We start from the raw sequence: 14,314 nt of genomic DNA on the forward strand, positions 1-14,314 counted from the left end.
CTCTTTCATTCCTCAGCAAGTTCACTAGGCTGAAGTTTCAGGTCTCTTATCCGGCCAAGGGATGAAAAGAGGGAATAGCAAGTGTGTTTTACCTCCTCAGTCGGAATATCACAGCAGCTTTGGATGGACTCATTAAGATTTAAGATTAATCAAAGGCCGGCCCACGCAGCTCGCCAATTAGCAAGACCACGGGACTATTCTGGGGATTTCGGTCTCTGTTGCTGCTGGAGAGGCTTCAAGGAGGCAAAGTTAATCTGGCTTCACATCAAATGTCAATGTTGTTTGGTTTTAATCTGTCAGCCAGGACACAAACAGGATCTCTCTCCATACCAGTGCAGATGAGTGAAGCTGTCACCTTCTGTTTTTATTGACTGAGAGGAAGCTCGTCTGTCGGGAGGCTCTGAGGGTTCATACTTAACCATCTTTGACTGGTTGCTCAGACGGCTGCTGTATGATCATCCACCAAAGGGAGGACTGGTGGTGTCGTGTACCCTACGTGTTCTCTAATCATCTCTGCTGTTCTCACAGGATGTACATGTCTCAGGTCAACACAAGGGCCCTCGGAAGCACAGAAATTTAAATGTGCAATACATGCAGGCAGTGAGCCACCGAGTATAATTCCCCCTTGGTAAGCCACGAAGCATGGCATTTATCATGTGTGTCAACGCCGTGCAAGTGCATAGCAGATAAATTCTTTGTGGTGGTACAGCATAGCTGCTCTTTCTGTTGATACAAGAGTGAAAATGTGCAGAAATTCTTGACCTTGGAGTAGAACATTATGCATGCAAGCCTGCCGAGGAGGAAGTCTTCCAGTAAAAAAGCTACTGTATATTTTTTAAGACCTATTCTAAAGTGGGCTTAGCTTTTAATCAAGCCCCAAAACACAAGAGGAGCCTATTTTAAATGTGTTTGCTCAGTCTTTTCCACTACATCTGAGTCCTGACACAATGTCAAAAGTGAGATTTTGCATCCTGTTTACCATTAAACGTTTGAAGCGTTTCCAGCTTCGGAGGCAGCTTTGGCTGACTGCTCAACAGAGACAGCTTTCACAGCCTTCCATCACAGCAAAGCTGGATATGTACTATATTTCACTGCAGCAACTTAAAGATGATGCAAAATGGCAGCAAACCTAAAAGAAAATATCTCATTATCATATTACCATTAAGTGATGAGAAATCAGCTGCGACAGTTTCTCAGAGGTTTTTTAATGAGCATGCTCGGTGGAGTGCAAACTAAAGAACTGATGGCCGGATGATAGACAGTTTTTTATTTCATGGCTGCTGGTTGCTCGTCAGTGACCAGACAGTCTGTGGTTCAACGTCAAATCCCTACATCACCAGAGCGATCCAGACGATTACTGTGAGATTAACTGTAGCTTGGCTGTTATACTGGACGTACATAATCACACACAAACACCAGCCAAGACAGGACACCGGAAAAAAAAGAGCACAGGAACACTACAAAACACATGCATATTCAAATGCATAGCTATAAACACGTGCACCCCCCCCCCCCCCTCGCTCCCCACCCACCCCACTCCCATACAGATCTGCTGGATTGGCAGTGATTTGTCAGATTTAGCTGCATCTACTTGTGTAGCCCTTGTGAATGCACCAGTCAGTTCTGTTCCAAGCTCAAAGCACTCATTTGCCATCCTGTCCAAAGCAAGTTTAATGCCTCCAATTACAGGGGGTCTGCAAGCAGGCAGATTTGGAGCGAGGAGGCTTGGCAGGAGAGTTTGCTACGCATCAGGGCCTTTTAACAGAGTAGTGATTTGCTGCTGCTGGTGCTGAAGCTGCCTGTGCCCGCTCGTCAATGGAAAACTACCCTTTTTATGCTGAAGCGCATGCAGCACTAAGCCGAAACTGTGAGAAGAGACACAAAAATATCTTTACTAACGACTTGGTACTGGCTCTTTTTTCACACTCTGCGTGGAGGAATTTCTGCATCTCTGCACTGCAAGCACAAGTGGAAATCAAAGTCTTTTCAGCAATAATTGTTATGTGAAACAGGCTCAGTTTTAATTAAATTATTCAGATTGTCACGGTGGAAAGGCATCAAATGAAAGAAACATTGCACACGGGCCTGACAGCTGCAGCAACACTGAAACATGTTGCTGTGTTAAGGTGCAGGTATATGTACAGTTTGCTATTGAAAGTCTAGATTCATGCATTTCAAGTCCCTTCTAGTGTTTTTTAAAGCTTAGTTAAGACCCTTTATTTGCGTGCACTAATTAACCGCTAAGAACATTTAGAAAATTGTATGTTATTTCTTAATTGTACATTTAAATCTACAATTTAGAATAAAGTTATGAAGTTGAAAAACGCTTTCCTTTATAAATTCAAATCAATGGATTACATTCACCCTTTCTAAGATTATTCTAATCTTGTTACAGATAATCCGTTACCCTAACTCTGGTCTTCAAGCATTATATGTGAACATTTCAGCGAAGTAGCTGGCACTAAATGCAACTGTAATCTTTGCTGCAGAATCATGTCTAATGAAAAATATAAATGGAAAAAAATCTCATTACAGACATACTCAATTTTCCCCTCAAATGATTTGTTCACATTTAATTAAGAACGCTGCAACACAGAAACACCCTCACATACACCCCCCCCCCCCCCCCCCCCTCAGAAAAAACAGTACACACACTTCTGTGACAGTAAATAATGCTTCCCAATTTCCCCATTAAGTCCCAGCATTTTCCTCATAAAAGCTTCAGCGTTGCAGGGACTTGTGATTAGCATGACAGTGCACTTTGTGTCTTCAGAGGGACTTGCCCACCTCTCTGTTTTATGCCTCAATCTCTGCAGCGTGTGATCCGTTAAATGGCCCCTGGTGGCCCCAGCCACTGATTAACGGGTGTCAGTACCTGGTTTGAAGGATGGGATACTGTGCATCAGAAAAGCGGGTGCTCACAGTAAACACCCCCCTCCATCTTTCCACCCTTGTTACACTACTACTGCCAGAGCTGCTGATCTCTGGGGCACAGCCACCCACAGTTTGAGGGGAATCAGCAGGGACAGAGCAGCGAATGAGGTCAGGAAGAGGAAGGGAGCAGTGGATGAGGAGGGATTGGGGATAAATCTTTATTGCATGTTAGTTTATAGATTTATTGTCTTGAACGAATAGTTTGCGAGTAGTTTCTGAAATATGTTTATTAATTTTCTTGCCAAGAGACAGATGAGAAGATCAATACCGCTCTCTCCCATTGCCAGCAGCTGGTTAGGTTAGCTTGAGAGAAAGCCTGGAGACCGTGGGAAACAGCCTGGCTCTAATTATTTCCTTCCATATAAAACTCAACATGTGACAAATATTAATTCGCCATTTTACAGAGAGCTATCAATGCATCTAAGTGTCTTCTAGAAATTCTTTATTGAGCTGTTATTGTTTTCATTAACAACATTCGTTCTGGGCACGCAGCCCATGTTCAATCACGTTTCAAAGTGTTTTATGTGCAGACTAGAGAAATACACTAAATAAATAAATTGCATAATTGTGATGTCACAAAAACAGGGTCAGCAGCATCTTTGCGTTACCACACATTCGCTTTATAGATCTACAGATATACACTGCTTGGCCAAAAGAAAAAAAAAAAAAAAAAACACCGCCCCTGGATCTCACTAAGCAAATAAGTAACAGCCTCACACTGGATATTTACTGCAGTGATTAATATGTTTCAGCAGGCAACACGGTGAGGTCAGCTGACTACCTGAATGTACTGAATGACCTGACTATTCCATCAATGGATTTCTTCTTCCTTGATAACACGGGCATATTCCAAGATGACAATGCCGGGATTCATCAAACTGTGAAGACGTGGCTCAGGGAGTAGGACACATCATTTTCACACATGGATCGACCACCACAGAGTCCAGACCTTAACCCCAATGAAAATCTTTGGGATGTGCTGAAGAAGACTTTAGGCACTAGTCTGTTCCCACCATCAATACAAGATCTTGCTGAGGAATGAATTCAGCTCTGGATGGAAATAAATGTGGTGACGTTGCATAAGCTTATCGTAATGATGCCACAGTGAATGCCTGCTGTAATCGAAGCAAAAGAAGGTTGAAGGAATATTAGAGTGACTTTTTTTTGGCCAAGCAGTGTGTATGTATCTACATGTATTTTCATATATCCACATATTATATTAATTTCTATTACTATTACTCTCTATTATAACATGTTTCAGTCTCAATGTTAAGCTAAGACACATATAATTACCTAGGATAAGTGGTGTTTTCTCACCTCACTCTGACCAAGAAGTAAATTTAAAGTCTCTTAATTGCTGCCATCATGACTCTGACAGGGAGGATGGCAAATTTCACAGCTGAGTTGTGTTTGAGAGGCCATGCTGCACTGTCACGTTGCCATGAAGTGAAAAATCATCAAACACTTTGACACTGTCCATCGCACACTGTAGAAAAATGACAAAATCCAGCCTGCTGCAGGATCTAAAAGACCACATCAGACTGCCAGGGTGGGTTTCAAAGCACCAAAGCATTGAGCTCTCAGTGAAAAGAGGGGCCAGCAGAGATCATTAGCATGCATGTGAATGGGGATGGAAAGAAAGAGCAGATTATGCATTTGTATGTTTGTTGATGAGCTAGAGGGGCTTAGGTCCCTCAGCCCAGTTTGAATCACAAATCCCCACCCGGGGAGGGGAAAGGGCATGGATGGAGAAGAGCAGGAAGAGTCAGACTTTAGGCTTTTGAGTAAATGTTTGGGGGGGGGATGCTGTGGTTTCAGAGCAGATGTCCCAAATTGGCAAAGAAAAGAAAAGAAGACCAAAGGGATTGGTGAATCCCAGGCTTAACTCCTATCTTTCTAAATCTGCAAAGTATCTGTGTGGAGCATCGGGGCGGATCACACCACCAGGCTGCCAGTCAAAGTTTGGAGAGGTTGTTTTCAGAGCCCCTTTTGTTGTGGCCTGTGGGGCGTGTTAGCAACAAGGCCGTGAGTGAGAAGGCTGGCTGGCTGGCTTCAGGGACTCTCCTCTACATGTGGAGGGCTTTGCAGTTTGCTGATGAGGAGTGACAAGGAACAAAAACACTTCCTTGCCATCATCCTGGCTGAGATCTGCGACGAGCCAGTATGTCACTCTGTCTCGTCCTGTTATCGGGGTCAGCGGTGCCGACGGTGACAGTGATGTGTCACCGCAGGTTTGTAATTAAACGGGAATGGGCCGTTACACTGAAATACAGCGTGATCTGCTTTTGTCTATATCACAGAGATGCACAAATACACACACACATAGGCAGATTCTTATCGCCTGAAACTACCTGTATATTTGAAATAAATGGGCTGCCAAGCATTTGATGGGATGGCTAGAAATCCCAAATGCTTATACTGCTATGGCTGCTTTCAAGTAATCATCCCCATGGTAACACCTGACACTAGCTATTCATCATGCAGCCCATATAAACTCCAGCATATTCACAACAAGTCACACAGTCAACTTTTCATACAAAGCTGACAAATAGCCACACAGAACATGCCTGTGCATGATAATGCATTCAAAAATCAAATCCCCTTATTAAAGCTTAACTGTGGTTCTGCCGCGTGTGTGTGTGTGTGTGTGTGTGTGTGTGCTTGCACGTGCATGTGTCATGCTGCATCATGCACTTCTGTTGACATTAATTGTCAGTCGTTAGCATTAATGTGACAGGTGAAAGTGAATTTCTTTAGATGGCACGGAGTCTAATGTGTTGCTGTAGTTGATAGCAGCCAGCCGAGTGTGCTGCAGCGTCACTGGATGAATATTCAACAATCAGAGCCTCATTTAGCATTAACACGAGCAGAAATGGAAATTCTTTGGCTTTAAATTAAACTAGATGATGATGCACACGTAGCACAAATAGCCGTACAGTATGTAGCTGTTTTTTGCTGTGTTTCAACCATCTGTCAGTGATATTGATGTTTCTCACAGAGGGCTGCAGGGCGCGGAATAAAGGGAAGGAGTGAGAGCGAGGAGATATTTGTGGGATGTAGTCATACACATCTTCTCATCACTCCTTCAGAATGAGCCTGGGGGCAGATGGAGGGAGACCTGTGGTTTGACACTGGACCGCAGTTTTATTCACTAGTGAAAGAAGCATTCATATTCTTTATGTAAGTAAATATAACTATGACTGTATTCGATCATTTTCTGGCAGGACTAGTTCTAACTTAAAGCATTATTTATTTTTCTTTTATAATAGGATAATATCTTGATTTACAGTTCACCTCAGCTAATGACAAACTTATGAATTATGTATTATGTGAGTAAACGTATTTAAGTACATACATTTTAGCAGTTTATTGTCAAACTATGATAGGTGGATATTTGTTGACAGTGTACAACTAATTGATTTTTGGGGAATTTGGTGGATATTCAGATGTTGTAGAGGTTACCATGCTATTATGCTAATGTAAGATGGGGACGTGTCTGAAGTAACTGTCTTGTTCATTACAGCTCTGCCCCTAAATAATACTCTAGTATTATTAGTAGTTAGTTAATATTATTATTAGTAATAGTTATGTCGCATCATTGTCCATGTGTTGCACTGTGGGGCAATGAGAGTTGGACAATCAGAACATGTTAGCATGCTAGCATTTAGCTACAAGCTAAGTACATTGCACAGAGTTGTTACTATGTTTTTAGGCTGTTTAAATCTTGATGTCAGGACTATTTTCCCCCCAAAAGCACCAGAAAAGTATTTTAAAGTCATAATTTGGCACAAAGAGTGCTGCTTTTTAAAGGAGCTTGTCAAGCCGTAATTTTGCAGTTCATTGTTTTTGCCTCGGCTTCAAAGAGCGGAGGAGAAGAAAGCTTTGCTCCTGACAGCCAGAGGTTCCCTATCTGTGGACCGCAGATAATGAGGTGGTATCTCTTAGCTTGGAGAGAGCAGCCCAACTGGACCAACGCATCAGTCCGAAGAGAATCGGCGTCTCATCCAGTCAAACAGTTGCATAAGGTTTCGTAAGGTACATTCTGAATTCCTCCAGGTTTAATGTCTCCATCAAAAGAAGATCAAAAGGAAGGGATTAGAGCAACATAACAGAGGTAAGTGTGGAGAGGAGTCGCTAAACTCCAGAGCGCTTTTGATACCGCTCATCCCTGCCAAACCGTAGCCATGGCAACAGTGGAGAGGGAAGTGTGCGGCATTGATAAGAGTGCGACAGGGGATGAAGGGGTTGACAGATCATTTTGGAGAAGTCTGACCCTTCTGCAGAAGGACCGTCGTCTTGTCTGGGAAATTAATACCATACGCAGATGGTGTGTAGAGATTGACAGTCTCAGACCCAATTCTCTCTGTGGGAGCAATTTAACACATATCATACTACAAAGTGTTAACTTCAAACACTAGTGAGGGTATTTTCACACTGTAAATGTCTGTGACTGTGGGTCTTTTCTTCAAGTCCTTTAGGATTTATCTGCTGTGCCAAGCTTACCCTGCTTCATATTGTTAGGAGAATATGCACAAAACTCCACTAGCATGCCTTTAGCTGGGCTTTAGCACGGTGCTACAGTAATAGATGTCATGCAGAAAAAGACATTCAACATCAAGGGCTCCAGTGGAGAAAGCACAGGATCATATAAGGGGACAAATTAAATACCGGCAGTCTTACTTTTCCTTAATTAGTTAAAAATGCACTCCTTGCAAGGCGAATTTTGTGTAAACACGATTGTAAAAATGATACTACATTTTCTGAACACGCGAAGACGGAGTATGAGAGGAAGAAGACAAGCAATGTACAGTAGAGGGGCCTCCAGCCTGCCTCAGGGGCAGCAAGCCGGATACAGCGTATGATTTGACAAACAACGTTAGTTTTTGCACCACTGATTCAGGCACAGTGTACTTAATTAGTAAAAATGGACACTAATTGAGCCCCAGCTGTATGTGGGAAAAAAAAAAAGAGATGTGAATCTCTAAGCACACACCAGCCCAAGAGCTCCAAGTCTCTCTGATCCTCTTCTCCCCCCTGAGCTCCGTCTGTTCACTCACTGAGCGTAGCGCCTTGTTAGCACACTGGGAGATTTGTAAGGATAATGAAAAGTCGAGAGAAGATGGGAGACTCTGCACGAAGATGCGGGCCTTCAGAACAACATGTCCTGCAAATGTTGTAGTCACAGTGAAAATCTACAATCTCTCGTTTTCATGTCCAGTGATATATAGTAGGATTCATATGCAAATGGCAAGTCTCTTATGTTAAAATAAAGCTATGGAATTGCACTATGCGTTTCATAATGCACTGAGTCTGTTCTGCAGCATCATTTGCACATTTTATTCAGAGGAGTTGAACAGTAAATATGATTTCAGGATCTCCGCCAGACTGCTCAGCCGCTGCAGCTAAGTGAATGAACACAAACTTAAAAGCTGACTTTACTAAAACATGTAAATGTGCTTTTCCTTATGCTAATGAAAATGTAAATTCTCCCTCCAAAAAAACAACATAAACTTTACAACCAGAAGGCAAAGTAGAAACAGTTAAACACAATGATTTTTGTCTGTTTGCATCTGCAGGGACGGTTTTATGTTTTTATGCTGAGCACAAATCTGTTCCATCGTTTTAAATCAGTCAGGGTGAGTTGTTTTAGCGTGTCATCTGCCGGTTTCATTCAGTGTATGTTTCATTTTCACGTCAAACTTGATCTTTAATTGTGTTATAGGTGATACACGTATGGGTGGTTTCATGCTGCTGTTACCAACAGATGTCTCCCACATGTCACACAGAATGAACATGATAATTATAATTATTATATTTGTGTCACGGTTGCTTTTTTACAGTCTTTTATCTGCAGAATATACGTGGCAGAATGCGTCCCTTTAGAACTTATAGACAAACAATGCACTCATTATGTCATGCAGGTTAGATAAAGAGGATTTAAAGGTTTCCAAATTCTCCAAAGAATATTCTTATTAAAATTCAGCCTCGTTTAGTACCCACACCTGTCACGCAGCTGCATCAGTGCTCCAACACTGCATAATATGTCAGAAAACATTACAATGCACAACGTGCTCACAGTAAATAATAAGTTCCTCTTTGAAGATGTAATTCTACAAGTTAATTGTGTGTTTCTGCTCATAACTAATCTACTTTACCTGTATGAGATTACTTCTTTTTACACAGTATGTTATCACTCTTGCACTAACACATTTCTTTGCTGCTTATTCTAATGTATAAGTGATGGTCAGTCTGGAGGACATCTGTTCTCTTGATGCTAACTGTTGATGCCTAAAGCTTTTCATTGCAAGAACACAAAAATGTACCCCTTTTCAACCAGTGATAAACTTGGTGCTCATAAAAGAGCTCGCTGCTCTCTGAGAGAAATGTTTTCATGTCTTCGTTGAGTCATCAAAGTGTTGGCAAGAATGCTGATACTTTTATCTGATTTTAAGAGGACTTTAGAGGAAGAGACAGCAGAGACAGCGTGTGTTAGGGTAAAGACAGGGAATATGGATGATAAAGCAGATTTTTCACAGAGTAAATGATCGTTAACAGTTTGACATGATATATTTTTAATAACAATGTGGTGTTATATTGATCTTTGTAAGGTTATGGAGTAAAGCAATAGTGTAGATATCAAAGCTTTACTAGTCATGTTGAGTATCATTTAGTCTTGTTTAACATCAGTCAGTTGTATGATGTGGTCTGTGTCTCTGTAGGAGCTTTGTCAAGTTTGAGAAAACAACGCCGGTGATGTCACAGTGACGACACCAGGGTCAACTTGACTGAGGCATGGACACTGCAGACAAAAACCTCCTTTACAAACTGTGCTTGAAAGACATGTGCATGTATTAAGGAAAACTGAACATTGGATTAGTAGATGGTGCAATTCAGTCGTACAGTGTAATATGAATAGTTAAAGTTTAAGTTGTACTTATTCCAAACAGAACTACAAAAGTTAATTCTACCGCAGCCCAGCCACAAAATCAACCTGACTATTCTACACTCTTCAGTGTTTTTGTATCCAGAGCACAGCAGCATCCTTCTCCATAAGCATCTTGGCTCACTGCACACATGAACTGGAATAAAATACAAATCATCCTCCAACTCTTCTACAAATTATATTGGACCAAATGGATCAGATTCTAATCATAAACCAGTCAATTTGCTGGGTTTTCTGCTCCTTTTCCAGCGTCAACAGTCAACAGTGCTTTTCGGGCAACACTGATGCTGAAGTGATTACTTCACAGCCTGGTGCCCTAACTGGAAACTTGCATCTGTCTAGCAGGGAAAAGATGCTTTTTGAGTTGCATCTTGGGACTTGTAGGGTGAACAGCTTAGGAGTTTGACCCATTCTAGGAACTAAAAGTCACTATATCACAGTCTTTAGCTTTATTTATGGAAGCACAATCACAAAGTCACTGGATGCTGCTGTTAGACAGTTGCAGGTTTTATGTGAAGACACATGCACCTTTGTAGAAAAACTTTTAACTTTCATTAAATCAATCTCTAATTAGTATTATAATAAAAACATATAATGATAAAATCAATACAATGTAAGAAGAATTGAATGCATTTCATACTTAGAAAACAATGTGCACCAGTCTTCCTATTTCCTCTGACAAAAGAGTAAAAACAAGATTAATGAAGCCTTTTTAAATGTAATGGTTCAGCTTCTATTTGAAGTCTGCGTCTAGCTGCAGTTGCCTCTTAAAGGTCCAAGATGAGTTGACCTGTCTACATGAAACATCTTTTTCTTGCATGATTTCCATTTAAGGGTGCTGATGAATACAGCAAAGACCAGAGTTTAATCGAATTCAGGGAGCTTAAATTCACTACTTTATTTTTCAAAATGTCTTGTGCAGGTTACCAACAGTCGCTGCATGATCAAAACAAGATATGGAAGTTTAGTGAAGTGAAGGGCACACTTGATTTAATTAGAAGGGAGATTTTTTACCCGGTGCTGACTTATAATCGTCTTGTTTTTCCTCTGCTGTGCCTTCCCATTATTTTTTAACATACAGTAATGAAAGTCTATGCTGATTGCAACCACACTGGTGGATCCTCTGCTCATTTTAACACATTAACATAGTTTGCAAGTTCTTGATGAAAGTGATTTGATTAGAAAATGGTGGATGGGTATGAAATGAAGGCTGGAATACTTCAGTTAATTCAACTTAGAAGTGTTTTATACGATGCTCTGATTGCACTTCTAAGAAAGACCTTTTTACACTCATGCCGACCAGTTTTTTATTATTCATATCTCTAGCAACCTAAAAATAAAAATCCTACTTTGTAAATAAACATCTGGTGAACTAGAGTTCTGTTTCTCAAGAATCTATACTATACTGTTGATATTTTTACCCAATTTTACATCAACTTACATCAGATTAATAAAACATTAGCACTGTGGCAGCAACATGGTGCAAAAACACAGACTTCAGCCAGAAGAACCACATCCAGAGCCCTGTTGGAAAACAAAACCCTGCACGCCACAGCACCATGTGGAGCGGAGCAAAGTTGAAGTGAACTTACAAATGCAGATCAATTCACATTAATTCCCTGGAGCGAGGTTTCAGTGCCAATAAAGTCAAACTTAAACATAAGTCATCTGAAGAGCGAAAAAACAGCAACTGGTTGCTTCCTGTTAAAATAAATTTGCTGAGGAGATTTTCGAAGCTGTTTAAATCAATAAAGTAGTTATTGGGCTCACAGAAATAAATTGAGGACACTGGTAGTGAATTAATGAAAGGCTATGTTATTTTAAAGTGCTATAATACATTAAGATGAATCAGCATTTGATCATATTATGTATGAATGGTTATTAGGGGTTGTTCTATATTTTAGTTACAATCAACAAACCAACAAAACAAAACAAAAAAAAAAAACGAGGCACAAATATGAAATTGTATTTTTATTAGACATGTTAGCAGCACAGATGGCAGCAGTGATGGTCTGTTGGTCCAACACTTTGGTCCAGACTGAAATATTTAAAAATCAACTATTTGGTGAACTGTGATAAAAAGTAATGAGTACAGACACAAATAATCCCCAGAGAATAAATTGGAATAATTTCATTCAAACATCATCGTCAGGTAAAGTTTAACCTGCTCTATAACCAAATACCTGCAAATCAGCTGATTTTCCCATCAGCTTCAGCTGCACTTTGTTTAACACTAATTAGCAAATGTTTTGAGTCTCACAAACATCTGACAGAATAAAAGTGCCTCTAATTAATTCAAACCAGCTGTAGCGCTGGAAACCCAACCCAAAACATGATAATCATTGTACCTTCTTGACATCAGCATGTTCACACGTCATTGTGAGCAAGTTAGCATGCTGACATTAGCATTTATTTAAAATTTCAGGTCTTATTTGACTCATATTTTTAAGTTGAAACAACAAGTTAGAATTATAAGGTCAGAAGTGCTCATCACACGCCTTTGCGACATTATCACTGAGAGATCTGCGATGATCCAAAATGGACTCCCTCAGAGATGAGCAATTAAGCACGGCTGCAGTCACCACGCTCCGGCAGCACTATGGTTCTAGTTATGTGCTGTTTTCAAAATGTTCATTTACACTCTATTTAATGACTTAGTTATTGCATAGCATCCGTGGTCGATCCCACCGCTGCCACAAACGCCATCGATGTGGGTGAGAGCGACTGTTTTTACATTACATAACGAGTTCAACTTGTACACGTGGTAAATAATGAGGAAGTTAAGACTGCTCCATCAGTTTTTCCTCTATTTTTTTGGTCAAATTCATTCATGTCAGCTAGTAAACAGACTCTTTGCCTCAGTTTCCTCACTCAGATGACCTGGCATTTGCTGAAGTCCGTCACAGCATATCTGCATAGAGTTGAGTTGTGGTCCACTTTCCGCTGTTGTCTCACTGGGGTCCTTTTGTCTCTGCAACGCACAGCATCTGTCAGTGCTCCAGTGATTTGTCATGCGTGAATGTGGCATTAAACCTGGTACCTAAGAGCTCTTCTTTCAGCCATACTGCTTCTAAACTGACGAGTGCACACAAGCAAGACCACGTGTCCCCAACACTTGCTCAGGTTGTTTCTACAGTCATCTCTCTCCAGAATGTCTGTAAAAGTTGACAGTTACGGCTTTGTCACAAAACAAGCAAAGATCAGCATAAGGAAAAGATGCAACTCCTTTGTCTGGGTGGCCAGTGAAGTCAAACTGATTGTAAGAACGAAATGCTGAGCTGCTGCACCCATCTGTTTGGTCACAGACAGACACAACACAGCTCCAAGCCAGCGTTGAAAATCACAATTTCAGGGGCCGAAAAATGCTGCTTTAGCGCAGACGTAGGTGCGGAAATGGAGAGAGACAGTTGCCTTTACGGATTTACTTGGCTTGATGTAGATAATATTCACCGGCCACTTTATTAACAGGCGTGAACACACACTGTTGATGTGGTCGGACCACATACATGCAAACCACTTTTCTCTTAGTCACAGATGTTACAAGGGGATCAGTCATTTCCTAATGCAGCTGGGCACTTTAGTTTTTATCAGATATTACTTAAGCGGGAGTAAATAGTGCATTCAGATTATTTTAGCAATGGATTAACACACATTGGCCACTCTAGTGAGTGCTTCCAGCAGCATGATGGTGTGTGTGGGATGGTCTCAAAATAAACTACAGTGACCATGATCAGTGGAAAGAAGGAACATCTCACCCAGTGCAACAGTGTGTTTTAGCAGCCTGAACAGAGGTCTACATCATGGTAGAGTACCACTGCATCAAGCTTTAAGTACACAGACAGTAGATTATCACCACACTTTTGTTTCAGGCTACAACATACATTCTTTTAACCCTCAGTACACGTTTTTTGGTCTTTATGGGCAAACGCCAACACGTTGGTGCTCTTTTCTGAAACTGAATTTATAATCCACCACTACTTTTTAGGAATCATCGCTGGGGACAAAAAGAAAATGCCTTTAAGGCTGCAAACATGAAAACAGCAAGGTCAGTATTTACTCTGGCATTGGCAATATAAAGCTCATCTCAGCACTAGTGTCTCCAATTACGGAAGACCACTGGACTCACTGCTCTTCCTTAATAGCTTCCTCCGTATCTGACACTCTTCATTTCGTGTAATAAGAGTCTTCAAGATGTGAATAAAGGTATGCATATGATTTGGTACAAGGGCTGAAAATGAGATATGGCTCGAGGCTCACTTCAAACAAGACAAAATTTGCAGCTCAAGAGAAACTGTGTGTCTTTAAACCAGACATCTGTTCTTCGTCTCTCAGTGGGGCCTAAAAAGAAAGCAGCAGCCTGGACTTGGGTGCCAATGAGCCTCGTGTCTAAATGTTCGCCAATTTATTTGTCACCGTGGCGTCATTGACCAGAGAAGC

Source organism: Anabas testudineus, chromosome 17, assembly GCF_900324465.2.
Source record: "Anabas testudineus chromosome 17, fAnaTes1.2, whole genome shotgun sequence".
In the NCBI taxonomy this organism is placed as follows: Eukaryota; Metazoa; Chordata; class Actinopteri; order Anabantiformes; family Anabantidae; genus Anabas; species Anabas testudineus.